Below are 20,723 nucleotides of genomic sequence, written 5' to 3' on the forward strand. Positions count from 1 at the left end.
TCTCGACTCTTAATCCTTGCTGAATTCAGTTCCCCCCTCTTTCGCACAAAGCGCGGAAGCATTGACGTTTCATTAAATTATTAGAGAAAGGAAGACGATACGTTGTACCGTTCTCGACTCTAAATCCTTTTTCTTCCTACGTCCTCTTCCACCCCCACCACCCCCTGGCTAAGCGCCTGTATCCTCTCTGTCCCTCATTATATCTCTCTCTTCTTCTTTTTTGCACTTTTGCGCTTCGTGCTTAACATTTACTAAGCTCGTTGCATTTTTAACGCTGCGGCTTTGCTTTTGGCGCACTGCATTTATATGATGCTGTTGATTGAATAAATTGAATAAATTCATCAATTTCTGATGAAGCCGTATGAACGAGAATTCAATTTATTCTTGTCTCATATACGGTCGTCTCATTTACTTCGTTGTCTATTTGTATATGTATGTATTATGAAAATAAGATAGCAAAATGTGTATATTGATGGTCATCTTGCGAGTAATAACCATTAACTACTCTCATCGGGCTGTCATCATAAATTTTTTTTTTTTTTTTTTTTTTTTTTTGATTGTGAACTATTGGGGTATGATTGTACAGGCCATCCCCCACCTGAAATATTGGGGGGGGGGGGATATATCCCCCCCCCATCCCCCCCGGGATCGACACCCATGCTCTCTCTCTTCACTTTTTTTCTTTAATCGGGCCATTCGATTGGGAAGGGGGCACTCGCTCCACTCGCTAGTCTTCTTTGACAGCTGCGTGCCAGCATTGGTTTGACCCCGCGGCTCTCATTAATAAGAGGGTTAATAAGGAGTTGCTCCGATTCCCAGATTTGCGCGAGTGCAAAGACCGAATCGCTAGCAGCCAGGTCTGTGTACCTGTTATGTGCATTTGGGAGCTGGGCGTGACTTGTACGTTCCCGCGGCAAAGAAAGTGCACCTCGCTAGCGAGCTGGCTACACATTGTATAGCTGGCAGGACTTTAGGCAGGAACTAGCCGTCAGCACACTCGCGGCCCCCGCTCCAGCCCCGGCTGCTCGGAGTACTGCAGTGGTGTGTAACAGACCGATAATAGCAGAGATCAGCCTACTTTTCAACATGTCTGAAACGGGGAAGCCCAGCCAACTTCTAATCTCGATTTCACTCGTCATCAATCTCTGCTCATCAATCCTCATCGTTTTCTTGAACAAATGGCTCTATCGGAACCATGGATTCCCCAACATCACTCTAACTTTTCTCCACTTTCTGATGACATCCCTTGGACTGGTCTTTTGCTTGATGTTGGGTTTGTTTCAGCGGAAAAGCATCCCCATCAAAAATGTACTACCACTGAGCTTAACCTTTTGTGGGTTTGTGGTGTTGACGAACCTTTCTTTACAGAACAACACTGTAGGAACATATCAGTTAGCCAAGGCGATGACGACTCCATGCATTCTTATCATTCAAACTGCCATTTATCGAAAAACATATTCAACAAGTCTTGTCCAAAACAAAGATTATCATACTCACCAGTGTCAGCTTTACTCTTAGAGTAAAGCTGACACTGGTGAGTATGATAATCTTTGTTTTGGATTTGTCATCATCACAAAGTCATGATAGGCTTTTATGGGTCAACCACTCAACCTGATAACCTGATGGGAGGGGGGGGGGTGTTGATGCTATGAATTACAGCCAAGTTTCTAATCCTAGACTATGTAATATTTGTATATTTTGAATTATTACTATTAAGTAAATATTATTCCTTTTATTATTGGTAGCAGGGGCGGCTCCACAGGGGGGCAGGGGGTGCTCCAGCCCCCCCCCCCCTTATCGGGGAAGAGGAAGGGAAGGAGAAAGAGGAAAAGGAGAAAGAAAAGGAAAGGAAAAGAAGGAGAAGAAACAAAAAGAAGGAGAAGAAAAGAAAAAAGAAGGGGATGAGAAGGAGGAAGGCCAGGAGAAAGAGAACTATAAAATGTAAATTATGACGTAAGGGAGGGCGGGGGGAGAGGGGAAAAAAATAAAGATAGAGAAGATAAAGAAAAAGAGAGAAAAAGCCAGCCAAATCAGGCGATCAGATTTTAGGATTAGACGCGTCATTATTACATTCACATTACTGGAAGTTCAAACATTGGTTTACGATGAAAAACCTTTCACCAACTGAAAAAAATCAAATTAATCCCTTAATCTCCTAAACTTTATGGCTGATCGTTCAATGGAAACGACAAATTCATCTATAACAACCCTTCTGAAAAAAAAAATATGGTGACTACCCCCCCCCCCCCCCCCCCCCTGTGTTCCTGTTAGTTGAACTTAAGACCGTTTAATTTTTAATTTGCAAAAAGTATGCACCAAATCTAGCCATTTATGCATCAATTTTATAAAAAAATCTTCAACTTCAACTCAGACACCCTTGTGTCGCGCCCATCCCCCCCTAACAAAATAACCTGGCGCTGCCCCTGATTAGTAGTTCTATTATTATTTTTGGTGGGGGGGGGGGGGTAAATCATTCATTTTAACAAAGACATATATATATATATATATATATCTAGCCACTATTTATTTTAAAAATGGATGGTTTATAATACATGATGTCTATACAAATTTACACTTGTCATAAGTGTATCTCTCCTTATGCTTGTTTGTTTGTTTCTGCACAGATTCCCATAACCATGGGAGTTATAGTGAATTCCTTCTATGACGTGAGATTCAACGTAATCGGAACAGTTTTTGCAACAGCTGGAGTACTTGTAACATCAGTATATCAAGTGGTAAGTTCAAGCAGGCCTTTCCCTGGTTTAAAGGAATATTGCTGGTAGTTCAGGCAACAATATACCCTTACATGGAAGGAAAGTGAAAGGACCTTGAATACTTTGCTGGAAAAAAGCTTCCAGTGAAATGGCTAAATCCAGTTGTACTTTCTAAGTAGTAATAATAATAATAATAATAATAATAAATTTATATAGCGCAGCTTTTATACAAAATATATTCAGTTGCGCTGGTAAAGAGCTCCTTTTTACTAAATTCTACAAAATAAGATCTCTCAGTAGGCCTAAGTGGGTATAAGTCAAGTTTGTTACGTTGTTAAATGTTAGAGGCATTGTAGCTCCAAAATGTAAAAAACATATACCTTCCTTTCTTCAATATTATTTACTGATTTATTTGTTATTTATTGATAAAGACTATTCGTTTTAGTGTTTTAGTGTATTTACCTTTGCATATATTCATAGGTGTTTATCGATATAGGCCTAAATGATAATGGATGCTATTTTAAGAGACAACCTAATATATGCTCTGTAGGACATTAGTGACCTTTACTTTTTCCTTTTAGAAGCATTTTATTTGTAATGACATTATTACAATAATATATAAACATAATTCTTACTAATTCCACAATTAATATTCAATGTAATAATTGATTACAGTGGGTGGGAACAAAACAACGTGAATTTCAGGTGAACTCTATGCAGCTGCTCTTCTACCAGGCGCCCCTGTCAGCATTCCTGCTATTGTTTTGTCATCCCATTCTGTGAACCTATCATAGGAGAAGGGGGTTTGTTTAGCAGTTGGCCTCCTCAAGTATATGTAAGTTACAAATCTAATTAGCCTAACTTACCGTTACTTTTGACAGCCAATCAGCGCTCGACACCGCTCGTTTAATTCGCACCTTGTTCCTTTTAGTTTATATTGATCGATTTCGGCTTCCTGTTTCAATCTTGTGTTTTACTCTGATGAGTGCAAGTACAAAAGCTTAAGTTATGTCTCTTTCCAACACTATTCTCTAATATAATAATAGTAATAGTTATGATGATAATACAGAATAAGATAATAAAAGTAGTAGTAGTAATAATAATAATAATAATGTAACGGAGTTGTTTCAACGTAGCGGGCGTATGTGGGTCAGTGCATGCGGGTGGGAGTTAGGTATTAGGCATGAGCAAGAGAGGACGTGTTCGGGCAGGTAGCTAGGGAGGGCAGGATAAGATAGGTGAAACAGGGTGAATCGGAGTACTGCTACTAGCTGTTGAAGGGAAGTTACATTGTAAAGTTGGAGTTCTTCGTGAATAAAGGCAAGTACCTTTTGATGTAAAATGACACTGTGTTTCCGTGTATTATAGAAAAGTAGCGTGATCTGAGTGCGATCGATGATGTTGGAGTGATAGCTTCACTGTTTATGAAAGAACCGTGCGGGTGATTGGAGTCTCGTGAGATTTATTGACCGCTCGGTAATGGTGCAGGGACCCCGGACAAAACCCGTTACATTGGTGGCAGCGGTGGGATAAACATGCTGAAGCAGGAATTAAGCAACATCAAGTGATTATCGGGAATGCTAGTTCGCCTACACCTACGCCTTCACCTACTACTAGTTCACCTACACCTACACCTACTATAGTTCACCTACACCTACTATAGTTCACCTACACCTACTATAGTTCACCTACGCCTTCACCTACTAGTTCACCTACGCCTACACCTACTATAGTTCACCTACACCTACTATTATTTGATTTTGATTTGATTTTATTTCTGCATTTTTTCCAAATAAAATATAACTGAATAACAAATAACATAATATACATGTAAGGTATAATACAACATAAACAAACAATAATTTCTTCATGTCAAAATGTTTTTTTACATAATATATGTACATAATTATAATAACGAAACTTATTATTTCCCATAACATATTATCATAAATTTAAAGTATTATCCTAACTATTCTGGTGGAAAAGTGCAGGAGACCGCAATCATAAGCAAAGCTTGACAAGGATGGCGGCCTAAAAAAAAACAAGAACAAAACAAAAAAAAATCTTAAGGTAAAACTTAAAATGAAAAAGTGTTCAAGCGATCTTTGTGTATGAGTTGGTGAGTGTGTTGTGCAAGTGTATATATATATATATATATTGTGTGTGTGCGTGTGTGTGTGTGTGGGTGTGTGTGTGTGTGTGTGCACGTGCACGCGAGCGTGCGTGTTTGTATGTGTTTGTAACAAATAGTGGAAGTGTACGTAGCTCTGTGTGGTATAGTCGAGTAGAAACAAATACAGCCTTTACAATAAAGGAAATTAAGAAATACGAAATAGAAAACAAAATTTGCAAAACTGAGTTGCAATGTGACCGAAATTTGACAATTGCCTACTGCATGTTGAAATCAGTTATGTAGATACTTCGATATAAGAGTTTTTTTGAGAGATGCTTTAAAAGAATAGAGAGATGAACAATGCCTTATTGAATTTGGTAAGGAGTTCCAAACATCTGGTCCATGATGTCTTACTGATTTTTGTGCTAAAAGTATTTTAGGATTTTCTAAGTGATAATTTGTTGAACAACGTGTGGGGTATGTGTGAATGTTTGAGTTTAAACTGTAAATATTGTGAAATAGGGATGGTAATTGATTATGAGAATATTTATACATAAAAATGCATGTCTGAAAAATGTGGATATCTTGTATTTTTAATGTTTTTAAACGCTGAAATAAAGGTTCCGTGTGTGATATATAATGTGAGTTAGTGATCATGCGAATCGCTCTCTTTTGAAGCAAAAATAAGAAATTAATTCTTGTTAAGCTACAATTACCCCATACAATATTACAATAAATCACATGTGATAAAATTAGAGAATTGTATAATATAATCATAGATCTTTCAGAAAGAATTTGTTTTAACTTATACAGTATTCCAATATTCCTTGATATTGATGTATGTATATTACGTATATGCTCATTAAAATTTAGATGAGAGTCAATAGAGACTCCTAAAAATTTAACAGATTGTTTTTCAATGAGAGGCAAGCCATCAATCTCAATATTACAATTTCTCATATCATGTACGTTGGTCTGTTTAAAATGAATGAAATTTGTTTTACTAAGGTTTAATGACAATTTATTAGATTTAAACCACCTAGAAATTTTCATTAATTCACAGTTTAACCGCGTTATGAGGGTATCAAAGTTTTTATGGGAATAAGAAATACTCGTATCATCAGCAAAGATGATAAAATTTAAAAGTGAAGAGGTTTCAATAATATCATTTATATAAATAATAAATAGCAATGGACCCAATATAGATCCTTGCGGTACTCCACATTTAATTGTTAATTTTGTTGATTCATGATTTTGGAAAGATACGTATTGTTGTCTGTCTTGTAAATAATTAGTGAACCATGAAAGAGCTTGACCTCTTACGCCATAGTATTGTAATTTATGTATTAATATTTTATGATCAATCGTATCGAAAGCTTTTGACAAGTCCATAAATACTCCAACAATATGTTCACTGTTCGCAAAAGCCTCAATTATTTTATCATACATATGCAGAATTGCGTAATCGGTAGAATGACCAATTCTGAATCCGAACTGGTTAGGAATCAATGAATTATTTTTTTGTAAGAAAGTGTTAAGTCTTTTATATATTATTTTTTCGAGAATTTTAGAGATACTTGGTAATAATGAAATTGGCCTATAATTACTTATTACTGAGGAGTCGTCCTTTTTATAAATAGGAATCACTTTAGCGATTTTAAGCAAATGTGGGAATACACCCGTTGAAATTGATAAATTAAATATATATGTCAGGGGGGTTACCATATTAAAGATTATTTGTTTCAATAAGTGAACACTTATACTATCATGGCCACTAGATTTTGTAGAATTAAGGTGTTGAACTACATTAATAATTTCATAATCATTGGTTGGAGTAAGAAATAAGGAATTTTCACGTGGGAAATTCAAGGACTTATTGTAGTCCATGTCACCTGAATCAATATTAGCTGCTAAATTAGGGCCTACATCTATATAATACTCATTAAAAGCTTTTGAAATTTTAATTGGATCTGTTATTTGTTGTTCATCAATTAAGAAACATTTATTACTTTCTGTCTTTTTCTTGCCTAAGAGTTCCTTTACAGTTTTCCATAATAAATTATTGTTACTTTTATTACTTTCTATGTTGTTAGAATAATATAACTTCTTAGACAATCGTATAAGAGATGTAAGATGATTCCTATACGTTTTATACTTCTTAAGCTTGTCGTTACATTGACTTGTAAGGGCTTCCTTATACAACTTATTACGGGCGACTATGGAACGCAAAATACCCTTAGTAATCCACGGTTGTTTGGCCTTTTTACCTTTTTTTATTTTGACAAGGGGTATATTCTTATGATAATAATGTAATACAATTTCTAGAAATTTTTCATATGCTACATTTACGTCAGATACACATAATACCTCGACCCAATCTTCTTTGGCTAAATCAAAGTTTAATGATTCAATATTATGTTTTGTTTGTTTTCTATGCATTGCACAATTATTTTTAGTAATTTTTTTAACAAGGTGAACTTTAGAAATAATAAATATCGGTAAATGGTCAGAAATATCGTAATACAACAGACCATTTGTAAAATTGTTATGAGCTACATTCGAAAAAATATTGTCAATGAGAGTTTGAGAAATACATGAAATTCTTGTTGGTTTATCAATATGTGGGTTAAATGCGTAAGATTGCAGTGTACTACTAAATTTCACAATGTGGTTATCATCAGAATTTAAAAGATTAATGTTAAAATCGCCCATTATATAAACTTCTTTATTTTCTCGGGAAACAGTATCAAGACATTTATCAAAATTGTCCAAGAAAATGTCTACATTATGATTAGGGGGTCTATACATTATGCCAACTATTATGTTTTTGGTTTTATCATTTAATATTTCAATATATAAATCTTTAGCACCTTCAGTGTGTAAGTCAGACCTAACTTTAATTTTAAAATGATTATGTATGTATAGCGCTACTCCGCCCCCTCTACCATTGTCACGATCAGAACGAAACATGTGATAGTTTGGTATATTAAATAGAGGTGGGGAATTGTTATGGAGCCAAGTTTCAGATAAGCCTATTATGGAAAACTGGAAGTTATTTAATTGTAAAAAAAGTTCTTGTACGGACTCAAAATTCTTATTCATACTTCTACTATTAACGTGAAATAGGCTAAAGTCAGGATTGGCTTGAAGATTCATGGAGTTTGAATCATCGTACATTTGATCGTTATTATTGGATGAATTAAAACTAGAATTAAATTCTTCTACTGTATAATACTTGCTTTCAACATTTATCAAACCTTGGTCAAAATTTGCGTTAGGAAAAATCATTAAGAATTCTGGAATATCTCAAGTATACAAGAAAAACCACAGAGAGCACGCTGTGTGAGTTTTTGTCCATGTGTGGAAGTGTGAGTCTGTGCATGTAATTCTGTGAACGTGTGTACGTTCTTGTGTACATGGTTGTGCTAGTGCTGAAAATAAAAGTGTTGTAAGAAAACATAAGTAAAGGTAAAAATGGCAACATAATCATAATCACTTACAGGTCTCAAAAGCAAAGTGTTGTAGCCCATGGGACATTAATACAGCTTTTCAAATTAATTATGCAAGTATATCGAGTTATCTCTTTGGTATTCTCATAACTTTATCATGAATTGTGAACATAGAGAATCGAATTTAAAAGAAAAAGTATAGAGATTAAGCTCAATCTAATGCGCACTTTAAACATGCAATATCATTTATGTTTTTACATGTAAATAACCTCATGTAATGTAATATGTAAAACTTTCTTTAAAAAAAAAAGAAGAAAAAAATCCTAAACTTAACCAACAGAAAGGTCTAATTTGCACTCGTGATTAGACTAAACAAATTATGGGAGACATTGACAACAGTCAGAGTACGAGCAGCTGTATGTACGAGCCAGAACCTTGTTGGCATATAATTCAAGAACACACGAAACCGAATCCAATGCACTAAGCCCAGACGAGCGCCCCGCCTCAAAGCCATTCAACCCACCCGCCACGAATAACTGCATCCCGACAGCCAGAAAGCAAACCGCGCACACTACGTGCCGCCAGGCAGGAAAGGCATTAATGCTTGTCTCACCTAGCAACAAAGAAACGTACGCCATTCACCCGACCACCGAAACACAATCACCCGTAGCAGGCGAAAGAACAGACCCGTAGCGAGGCAGCCAACAAAGATTAAATCACGAAAAAGGACCATTCAATCAACGACACAGGTCATGTGAAATAGTCCGCACCGTCCAAGAACATTGTGTATGTTCTATCTATGCAAGCCACCCATGAATACCTTACATTTAGTTATAAATGTATCTATACAAATAAAGGCTCATGTGTAAAACTTGTTAGTAAGTACTAATAATTACAAAATGTATCCTTGAAACGCAGGCCTAACACATTGGGCAGGCTTGATTTGCCTTTATAAATTATCATTGATGTGATTGAAAATAGAAAAATATCACAACATTATGAAACATGTACCCCTAATTATCTTACGCAAAAGCATATGATATTATCACCAGCATCTTGGGTGTTCGATGTGACAAATGGCTTATCACACCAGAATAACAATATGCATAATTTATTGAGCAATATGCTTTGCAAATCATATTTAAATTGTATACATGTTTATATTTCAACATTTATACATTTGTGGCTCGCGATTTATGATGAAAAAACGGGTACTATAAACCATGCTATAAACGCTCATAAGTTTAACTTGTGCATGTGAAGTATGCGTCTCCTTAATGAAATTTGAGTTATACTAGATGTATTAAGTAGACACATACATGCATATAAATGAGTATTCTTTAAATTGAATAACAAACGAAGAACACTTAAAGTTCTCATTGTGTATCATGAGAAAGTGAATTATCATAAACTATCATAATATATTCCTACATAAGCTTAAATGCCTGTATGCATAAATACATCCAGAATAGCATATCAAGCAAAACCAAACCCAAATTGTATCATGTGAATATGAATTATCATAATATATTTTGACATACTAGCCCTTGTATGCATAAATACACCTAGAACATCGTACCAAGCAAAACTAACCTTAAAGTGTATTTTACATGCGTAAGTAATGGATGTATGATAAGAATGCTTGAAGAAAGACAAACCAAATAAGAACAAAAAACACAAAACACTTTCGTGTTAAACCAGATTAATGTATCAATAACTAATACAAACCTAGTCATTGAAATTCACATGTATATAGTTTATCAAGAAGTGTTTGTTTCAATACAAACGAGATGCATCATACCTCTTTCGGGTATGAAGAATATAATGAGCTTATAAAAGCATCTTCAAGTATAATGTAAAATCACGATTCGACAAAGGTGAAAAGGTATATACTTATTCAAATTTGAACGGAGTACCACCCGCTTGGCGCCATTTTCCAGCGTAAAATCGGAGTCTAGTGCCTGCTTGGTACAGATCTCGGACTTGTTTGCTCCATTTTTGCTTCTCTCGCAGGTCGACGGGCGTGTGGTCATCTATAATGAAGAAATTCTTATCTTTCAGAGCCTCTCTATGTTTCCGCATTATGTTCACTTTATCTCGATAGGATAGCAGCTTCATCAGGACATGACGTGGCCTATCCTCGACCTTTTTTCCATCTCTATGGGCGCGCTCAACTCTGCTTTCTATGTCGAAATGGGTGCGAATGATGCTTTCAGCTATCTGAATACAATCATCATGATGACCTTCCGGAGGCTCAGGGATCCCTACAAGGCGAATGTTATTTCGCCTGGAGAAACGCTCATTTTTATTTGCATCACTTTCATACTTTTCAATCTGAACTTTATATAGTTCACCTACGCCTTCACCTACTAGTTCACCTACGCCTACACTTACTATAGTTTACCTGAACCTACTAGTTCACCTACATATATAAGTGCCTATTCTCCACATCCTTTCACCTACGTATAGCGCCTATAATGCTCTTCGTGTTATCACCTAAATAGCGCCTACACACAGCACACTTGCCCAGCTACACAGCACACAGTTTGAAGTTGTTGGATCACCGTGTGGCAGTATGGCAACTAGCCTGCATTCGGTGGAGGAGCTAGAAAACCTGGTGGCTGAACTGCAAGAGAGTAACGAGTACCTCGAACACTCCAAAGGACAGAACAGCTAGGCTGTTGATGGAGCAAAATCGCCTCCTTCAGTTGAAACTGGATTCAGCTACTGCAGCACACGGACGGAGGGATGAAGAAGTGCAGCTTCGTGACTGGGGAAATCCCAACAAGTTCGAAGTACGATCTCCAATGAGTTATGAACTGCCTGCCACAACAGTTGAGAAGACGGGAGAAATGGATAAGGCTGAGTTTCCCAGCAGGCTGTACAGAGAGGTACAACCACAAGGCACATTAACATCAAGGCAACACTTGCACAGTGAAACAAGTGAGTACAACCTCAGAGGATCAACTACAAGGGCCGACCAAGAGGAAAAAGAGTGGGATAGGGAGCATGCGAGAGAAGGAGGCATGTCACAGGAACCAAGGATGACAAGACAGGAATTGAGTCCTGGGTTTTCTGATGAAGAAAAAACAGGAATGTCGCGCATTTCCCGACCCAGCATTGTGCCAGACAAGTTCGATGGGAAGAATCCATGGATCGACTACATCCAGCATTTTAGGGCATGCAAGTTGGCGAATGGTTGGAACGACGAGGAGGCCAAGATTTTCCTTGCCGCTAGCCTTAGGGGAGCAGCGATCAAAGTCATGGGGAGCCAGAGGCAACTCTCGAGGATAACGTACCAGGAGCTCGTTCATTTGCTCGAGAAAAGGTTCGGCCCAGGGCAGATGGCTGAAAACTACCTCCTTGAATTACGTTCAAGGCGGCAAGGACCACAGGAGACTCTTCAGGAGTTGGGTCAGGCTGTTCGAGAACTGTCTGAATTAGCATACCCAGAACTACCAGAAGAGGCGCGTGATCGTTTGGCGCGTACACACTTTGCAGAAGCAATAGAGGAGCAGGAAATCCGTGAGGGCATTTTCAGATCACAGCCAACCACAATGGATGAGGCAATACAAGCTGCTATGACCACGGACAACTTTTTCCGCCTTGAAGACCAACGAAGTGGGAGAAGCAGGTTCCACCGCAAACTAGCCAGATCGACGGAGGAACAGCAATCACCTCTCACAGAAATATGGAAAGAGTTAAAAGAGATGAAGCTCAAACTTGAAGAACGAGACAACAAGGTAGAAACGTGGAAGAACCAATCACGTGGAGAAGTTCGGAACTGCTACAATTGCGGCGAAAAGGGGCATTTGGCTCGGAATTGTCCTCAGAAGAAAGGACAAGATCCGTCGGGAAACGAGCACGAGCCGACTCTGCAGCCCGAGGGAAGGCCACAAGAAAACAAGGGCAAAACCGGAAAGGACGAACAGTAGAGAACAACCAAAGGGGCAGAACTGATCAGGAAAGACATAATGTGTCTAGGGCATGTGTCCAGAGTGGACTCTACGTTGAAGTTGAGATTAGGGGAGTCAAGACCATGCTTTTGGTAGACACGGGAGCAACAGATACAATTCTTTCTAACACAGTATACTACCGAATTCCCAACGAGAAAAAGCCAGAATTGACAAGGTATGGAGCAAACGTTTCTAATGCTATTGGAAGCAGAATGGAGACAATGGGCAGCTCTTGTCTAGAATTAAAGGTTGGCAGGACGGTTTGTTCAATTCGTGTCATATTTGGCAATACTGGCTCAGCAGAAGGGATCCTTGGAATGGATTTTCTGATAGCAACACATGCGAAGATCGACTTACAACAACTGCAACTGGACTTGAATGGAGACAAAATCAAATGCAGTGATAAGCTGGGGCATGGATTATGCTTCAGGGTGGTGGTAGAGGAGACTACCAAGATTCCACCGGGTCATGAAGCATTGGTCCCAGGATTGATTAAGGGGAATCCTGGTGAAGCCGGTCTCGGGATCCTAGAACCTACAGAGGAAAACGAAGTAGGAAGAAAAGGGGTGATGGTTGCAAGAATCTTGGCAGAATCTACAGACAACACAGTACCTATTCGAGTGTACAACCCCGGAGACAGGGAATGCACTATCAAGCGAGGCACAATGGCAGGTCACTTTACCCCGGTGAAAAAGACTGATGTTGTAGACATGACAATGCACACATCCAACGATGAAGATACAGGTGACGTCCCTCCACATTTGGTTGATTTGTTCAAGCGGAGCAAGACAGAGGTACCCAACAGCTTTCACGATAACATTGCCGAACTTCTACGCAAGAACCAAGACGTATTTGCGAAATCTGACACAGATATTGGACGGACCAACCTTGTTCGCCATGGCATCAACACAGGGAATGCGTCAACGATAAAGGAGAGGCCACGAAGATTCCCACCAAAGGAACAGCAAGAGATTGACTCCCAGATACAGGACATGCTTCAATCTGGAAGCATAGTGCCAACAGAAAGCCCGTGGGCTTCAAACGTTGTGTTGGTACGCAAAAAGGACGGATCGAAGAGATTTTGCATAGACTATAGGCGACTCAACAACGTGACAGTGAAAGATGCATTTCCGATACCCCGCATTGATGAGACACTGGACACTCTGGGTGGATCAGAATGGTTCTCAACTCTAGATCTAGCGTCAGGATATTGGCAGGTCGAGCTAGATGAGGATGCCCAGAAGAAGTCGGCATTTGTGGTCCGTGGTGGCCTCTACTCCTGGCGGGTCATGCCGTTTGGGCTCTGTAACGCGCCGTCGACGTTTGAACGTCTTATGGAGCGTGTCCTTGCAGGGTTACACTGGAAGGTTCTACTCGTGTACCTCGATGATGTGATTGTTTTTGCTAAGACTGTAGATGAAGAGTTGACAAGACTAGAGACAGTTTTCCAGCGCCTCCGGGATGCCGGGTTGAAGCTGAAACCCAGAAAGTGCCATCTCTTCAAAAGGAGTGTCTTGTACCTTGGCCACGTAGTGTCACCTGATGGCATCTCTACCGATCCTGAAAAGATCAAAGTGGTAGTGGAGGATTGGCCAGTTCCAACTTCTGTTAAAGAAGTCCAAAGCTTCCTCGGATTGGCGTCATACTACCGACGTTTCATTGGTGGTTTTGCAAACATTGCACGTCCTCTTCACCAGCTCACCGAAAAAGGCAGGGAATTCATCTGGACTAACGAGTGTGACTGCGCTTTCTCTGAGTTGAAGGAACATCTCCTGACGGCACCAGTCCTCGCATACCCAGACCCTGAAAAGTCATACATACTGGACACTGATGCAAGCAACGTGGGCATAGGTGCGGTACTCTCTCAAGAAGTAGGAGGAAAGGAGCGAGTCATCGCATATGCAAGCAGAGCTCTATCCAAACCCGAAAGGAACTACTGTGTGACAAGACGCGAACTTCTAGCCGTTGTTGTCTACCTCAAGCATTTCAGACAGTACTTATACGGAAGTAAAATTACTGTCAGAACCAACCACGGCGCCTTGAGATGGCTGCTGATTTTCCGTGACCCGCAGGCGCAGATGGCACGATGGCTACAGGTCATAGCAGAATATGACATAGAGATAGTACACAGGGCTGGTCGTTCTCATTCCAACGCTGACAGCCTGTCGAGAAGGCCATGTGTTGCTTGCAAGCAGTGTGGAGGAGGTGAGCCACCTCTGGAAGAGCAACAGAAAATCCCAGAAGTTCACATAGACAATGGAGTGAAAGTGAACGCCGTGACCCTCGAGCCATCAATCACCTCTGCAGACATGAGAGACAGACAACTAGATGACAGTTCCATGAGTTGGGTCATAGAGATGAAGGAGAAAGGAGAAGACCGGGCCAACTGGAGTACAATGTCTTCCTTTTCAGCTGCGAAGAAGGCATATTGGCGATGCTGGGACCAACTCGAGATCAGAAACGGCGTCCTTTGTAGAAGATGGGAGTCAAACAGAGGCGATCAGATTGAGTGGCATGTTGTGTTGCCTGAGGCCCTCAGGAAGATGATGGTCCAAGAAATACACAGCGGGCCTTCAGGCGGACATCTCGGAATGCGTAGGACTACAGCAAAGGTTCGCCAGCGATTCTACTGGCCTGGCCTGGATACAGATGTTAGGTCCACAGTACGTCAATGCAACGTATGTGCTTCTAAAAAATCACCCAACAAGACCAGGAGGGCCCCCTTGCAGCAGCACCAAGTCGGCATGCCGATGGAAAGAGTCGCTTTGGACATCATGGGCCCCCTTCCCGAGTCGGAGCGAGGGAACCGATACATAATGGTTGTGGGAGATTATTTCACCCGATGGATGGAAGCCTATGCAATACCTGACCAGAAAGCAACAACTGTGGCGACTGAGTTCGTGAACCAGTTTGTATGTCGTTTTGGAGTCCCATCAGTCTTGCATTCGGACCAGGGCCGAAATTTTGAATCAGCGGTCTTCAGAGAGATGTGTAGTGTCTTGGGCATAGAGAAGACACGGACAACGCCGTACAACCCGAAATCCGATGGACTAATTGAGCGATTCAATCGTACGTTGATCACCATTGTGTCCATGGCCATCGAACCTACCAGACGGCAAAGAGATTGGGATGAGAAGTTACCCCTCGCTCTCTTCGCCTACCGTTCATCCCCTCAGGAGTCGACCGGCGAGACACCGAACATGTTGGTGTTAGGGCGAGAAGTACATCTGCCAATAGACCTTTCCGCTGACTTGTGCAAGGATGATCGGGAGCTGGATCGCGGTCTGGATACGGATTATGCGGAAAACCTAAGGAACAAGATGAGGCTGGCGCACGAACGAGCGAGGGAGAACACATCAGAGAGTTCAAGGAGGCAGAAGAAGGTCTACGACAGGAAAGCACATGCACATGAATTAACGGTCGGGCAATTTGTGTGGTGCTACAACTCAGCTAGGACAAAGGGGTTGTCTCCCAAATTGCAGCGTCGTTGGAAAGGGCCGTTCCTCATCATTCATCGATTGTCTGATGTCGTCTACAGGATACAGGCAAAGAACCGAGGAAAGAAGATGGTAGTTCATGCTGACAGGTTAAAGCCTTATTTAGGTGAACCTCTTGCCTCGTGGATTGATGAACCTACAAGTCAGCAAGTAGACCACGCTGAAGAGGAGAGTGGAATATCACAAACAGAAGACCTTGTAGAAGATGGTGTTGGAGTCCAGGCAGAAACAGAAACTGAGCAGATACAAGACATAGCCGAAGGGGAGTTGTTGCAAAGTAAAGCGGACAGTACTGTACAGCCAAGCCCAGTTCCTAGACGAAATCCACCACGGACAAGGAATGCGCCAGGGCGACTTCTATATGAGATTTGACTTTAGCGTGATTGCATTGACATGATTATGTGACTATTTTGCTGGATTGACGGATGAAGCTTCGAATTTGTACTGAAATCATAGATTAGTAATCACTTCAATTCTTTCTTTGTTGCTTGCACAGATCGTGTTCGTGCTGAGGGATCAACATGGGAGGGGACTCCGAGAGGACAATCAAGTGCTTCACATGCCAGAAGTACTTTGCACACAAGAGGAGCTTGGATCGTCACATTGACGTCGAACACAAGGACGAACAACGCTTTGTATGTCAATATTGCAGCAGAGCATACAACAGGAAAGATAACTTAACGGCACATTGCAGAGACAGACATCCTGAGAAATCCCAAGACCGGGAGCGAAGCCAGTCGCGGGGAAGGTACCTTGAAAGGCAGAGCAAGTCTGATCATCGCCGTCGCAGTAGGAGCCCGTCGAGGTCGCCTTTGCCGAACCGGAGAGAGGAGAAGAAGAGAAAGGACAGGAAGAAACAAGTTGTTCAGGCAAAGCTTGAACGCGATGAGTTGCCCCAAGACCCGCTCCAGGTTGTCGTCTCTCCTCGCACCAGGGAAGAAGTAGAGGGGAGGAAAGGCAGTCGCTCGAGAAGACTGTCTGGTAAGCCACTCGCTATGATGAGACAGCAGCAACTCACCAGTTCTGAATCAGAGGAATCTGCAGTCGCTGATGTGGCGTCGCCGGAAGATGGTTGTGGAGGCACAGCTGTTGATGTCAGGAGTGTCCATGTAGGTCGTCCGATTCCGCCCCTTGACGTGAAGAGGTTGTTGCGCAACCAGAGGGTGGAAGTTGATGAATTTTCCTCCCAGACCTCGTATAATGGGGCAGAGAAAGTTTTCCAAGAGACGAGGGAGAGGAAGTACGGCGCCATCTTCTTGCGGAATAGTGCCGACGTGAGTCAGAAGGAAGAAGGCGGGGGGACGACGAAGGTGCGTAGTGTCCAAGCTGGAGTCGTAGGTGTTCATATGTCAGATGAGCAGTTCTCGCGAGCTATCTTAGGGAGGATTCAGAGCGTGACGCAGACTACCACTAGGCAAATATTTCAAGGGGGATCCTTGTTAGTAAAGAGGAATCAAGGAAGGAGTTTCATGTCGACATCATTGCAGGATTTGATGATTCAACCCAATCCGTTCAGTGAGATGTTAGACGCTATGCACAAGTTCATATGATGATCGCAGATAATAACCAAAGGACTTACTACGTGTAATAAAAAAAAAAAAAAGAAACGGACTCTGTATATTTTTCATGTTTTCATCAGTTATTAATTGTTCAAGTTTTGAGATGTTTTGTGACTTGCAGTTTTATAGTTAATGTTACGCACGGGATTAGTTGTTTTTAAGTTTATAAAACGAGGACGTTTTTAAATTAAGGAGGGGGCAGTGTAACGGAGTTGTTTCAACGTAGCGGGCGTATGTGGGTCAGTGCATGCGGGTGGGAGTTAGGTATTAGGCATGAGCAAGAGAGGACGTGTTCGGGCAGGTAGCTAGGGAGGGCAGGATAAGATAGGTGAAACAGGGTGAATCGGAGTACTGCTACTAGCTGTTGAAGGGAAGTTACATTGTAAAGTTGGAGTTCTTCGTGAATAAAGGCAAGTACCTTTTGATGTAAAATGACACTGTGTTTCCGTGTATTATAGAAAAGTAGCGTGATCTGAGTGCGATCGATGATGTTGGAGTGATAGCTTCACTGTTTATGAAAGAACCGTGCGGGTGATTGGAGTCTCGTGAGATTTATTGACCGCTCGGTAATGGTGCAGGGACCCCGGACAAAACCCGTTACAATAATAACAATTAAAATGATGATTATAATGATGATGACGGTGATGATGATGATGACGATGATGATGATGATGATGATGATAATGATAATGATGATGATAATAATAATAATAATAATAATAATAATAATAATAATAATAATAATAATAATAATAATGATAATAATATTAATAGTGATGATTATGATGACATCAATGATCAATTCTTAGCATATTAGTAGGCTTGTCAGCATGGATTTACATTTTATAGAGACATTATCATCTACTAAGTACATGTACATTGAATATTTAGGTAAATTCTTTACAAAATATTTTTATGTGGCAGTATTATGAAGCCATATATTAATTTTCTTTAGAAAGTATACTGTTTTAGTTGCTTTAGAGAGAGAGAGACAAAATTGTATTTAATTGATAAAAGAAACAAAATTGTTACTTGATTAAGGAAAATATATGGCACACTCCTATAGTGCATGTGTACTCTGATTAGTAGAATTGAAAAACTGCAATAAGGAGGCTGTATGTATATCTCAAATAAATGTACCAAAGTATTGCCCGATATGTGCAATATCATCTGAATTTTCCAGTTATTAAGACAAACTCCCTTTTTTATGTTCCTTTTTGCAGGGTCTTGTATTGGCATCGTGCTGTGTGGCTTTCTCAGTGAATCTCTCTATCTATTGGATTATAGGCAACACGTCTCCAATAACGTATCCTTTAAAGATGACTTGAATATCTGCAGGTACAAGCCTTGCAGGCCACTATTGGATATGCTTTGTGTACACTGTAAGCCATTTTGCTTGTGAAGCATGCATCTTGTCTGTCACATTTATCTGCAGAGTAACTGTTAAATTAATCATGATGGGGTTAAATCTTTTTTTCTGAATGTATGTATCAATTTGAAAACGGTACATTTTGCATCAAAAATAGAATACATTTATAGATTTCTAGAATATGTCTATTTATTCGTAAAACAGAAGATTAGACTCGCAAGTCATTTCTTATGATATTGAAAGTGCAGACCAATAATGTAGTAGCATTTATGTGAGCTTACATTAGCAGGGATCAACTCTAACAAATCTTGGTTGGTTTTACCTGAGTGCTAAGAAAGTATGCTTGTGAATATTAAAGCAACCAGAGGACCGATGGCTTTAAAGAGAAGGTTGAGTTCTGGGAAGAGGTGAAAAATAATTTGTGAGCATTACTCATTCTTATTATGCAAGTGTGGAAGAACATCAGTTAAGACATGTTCCCTGAAAAGCATGGCTCTTCAAATGCCTTCATATTCTAAATATGCATGTAACATCGTAAAAATCGGGGGGCCGGCTTTTTACGCCACGTGTTCGTGTAGTCCCATATACATCTTTCTGTGCAAATGTTTGTAACTTTACCAAGACTTGGCCAAATTTCTTATCATTTTGATGATTCCAGAACCTTGCAATACACACAAATTCTTATATGCTAGATGATCAATCTTTTCTGGTCGGTTCCACACCGTTTCTTTCACAATGCAATCGCATGACCAGAACTCAACTATATCTTTAAAAATGAAGTTGAGTAGTGAGCACATTTTTTTTTTTTTTGATCCTCAAAAATTTTTCAATTTGCACCCCCCCTTGAGCGCCAGGGGGGGGGGGGCCCAACCCCCCAAAAAGGTAAAAATCACGTGATTTTACATGATTTTTTTCTCAAGGGGGGGGGGGGCCGGGCCCCCCGGGCCCCCCCCCCCCCCCCCCCTGGATCCGCCACTGGGTGGAGCCCCCAAAAATCAGGGGTTTTAGGCATTAAATTACCGTCAGATGAGCATCTAAGGGCCTCCCATAGGGCCCTAGGTGGAATCCAGGGGGCAGAGCCCCCGGAAGCTTAGGGGTTTTAGGCATTTAATCACGGTCAGCTGAGCATATTTTGATGCCTCATTATTTGTTAACACTGGCAGTTAACTATTCTTTCTTTCTTGCTCTCATTCTATTTTATTTCTCTTTAATACACTTTTTCAAAACAAGTGGGGGGGGGGGGGAGCTCAGAGCTTTCGATCCCCACCGTACCTCGGGCCCTGACATGTAGAAATCTCAAGAATCATATTTCTTGCCCGGCTGTAAATTTAGGAATTTGTCATTTTCCAACAAACACATACAAACGTATAATTTACTAAAAAGTGAGGAAAAATCTCGGAAATTATGTAATTTCAGCATTATTTGTAATCCACCGTTGTGGAATTAGAAATGAAACCAAGCCCCCCCCCCCTATCAGTACGCCAGTATCTCCTCTTTTACTTTTTTCTTTCCCTTTCCTTCCTTCTCTCTTATTTTTTTTTTGGGGGGGGGGGGGGGGGGGGGGGGGGGGGGGGTCAACAGCCTGGGCAAGGCAAGGCCCTTTCGGTCCCCCGATCTCCTTCTTTCCCCTTTTCTTTTCTTCTTCCTCTTCTTTCTTTCCCTTTCTCTCCTCTTTCCTTTCCCTTCTTTTCCTTTCTTCTCTCTTTTTTTTTTTTTTTTTTTTTTTTTTTGGGGGGGGGGGGGGGGGGGGGGGGGGGGGGGGCCAAGGCCTGCTCGGCCCCCCTGGATCCGCGCCTGCAGTTAGTACATTCATATATGTACATGTATCAGGACCATACCCCCCTCCCCCCCCCCCCCCCCCCCCCCCCCTGCTAGCGACGAGAGGTCCATTAAAAAAAATATGCTCAGTGTGATATTAGGTAAAGGAAATATGTAACAAGCATACAACATAGGTAGGACACAGTTATTAGTGAAACCGTCTTGGTGTTCAAAATTGTACCTAAAACTTAATTTTCAGTCAGATTATGCCAACAAATTTACCAGGTCACACCCTCTCTACAGACCCT

The 20,723-nt window shown here is 40.7% G+C and overlaps 1 long non-coding RNA gene and 1 pseudogene across 1 annotated transcript; one reads left to right on the forward strand and one right to left on the reverse strand.

The window, feature by feature from the left end:
* The first annotated feature begins 616 nt into the window (after nt 1-616).
* On the forward strand, nt 617-4,056 carry LOC115930062 (annotated as a pseudogene).
* Nucleotides 3,908-4,538, reverse strand: LOC115930063. The gene is made up of 2 exons (XR_004066821.1): nt 4,403-4,538; nt 3,908-4,362 (listed from the first exon to the last, which is right to left on the reverse strand). It is a non-coding gene; the product is annotated as an uncharacterized LOC115930063 (long non-coding RNA).
* Nucleotides 4,539-20,723: the final 16,185 nt, after the last annotated feature.

This window comes from Strongylocentrotus purpuratus, unplaced genomic scaffold (assembly GCF_000002235.5).
Source record: "Strongylocentrotus purpuratus isolate Spur 01 unplaced genomic scaffold, Spur_5.0 spur5_scaffold_6, whole genome shotgun sequence".
Lineage (NCBI taxonomy): Eukaryota > Metazoa > Echinodermata > Echinoidea > Camarodonta > Strongylocentrotidae > Strongylocentrotus > Strongylocentrotus purpuratus.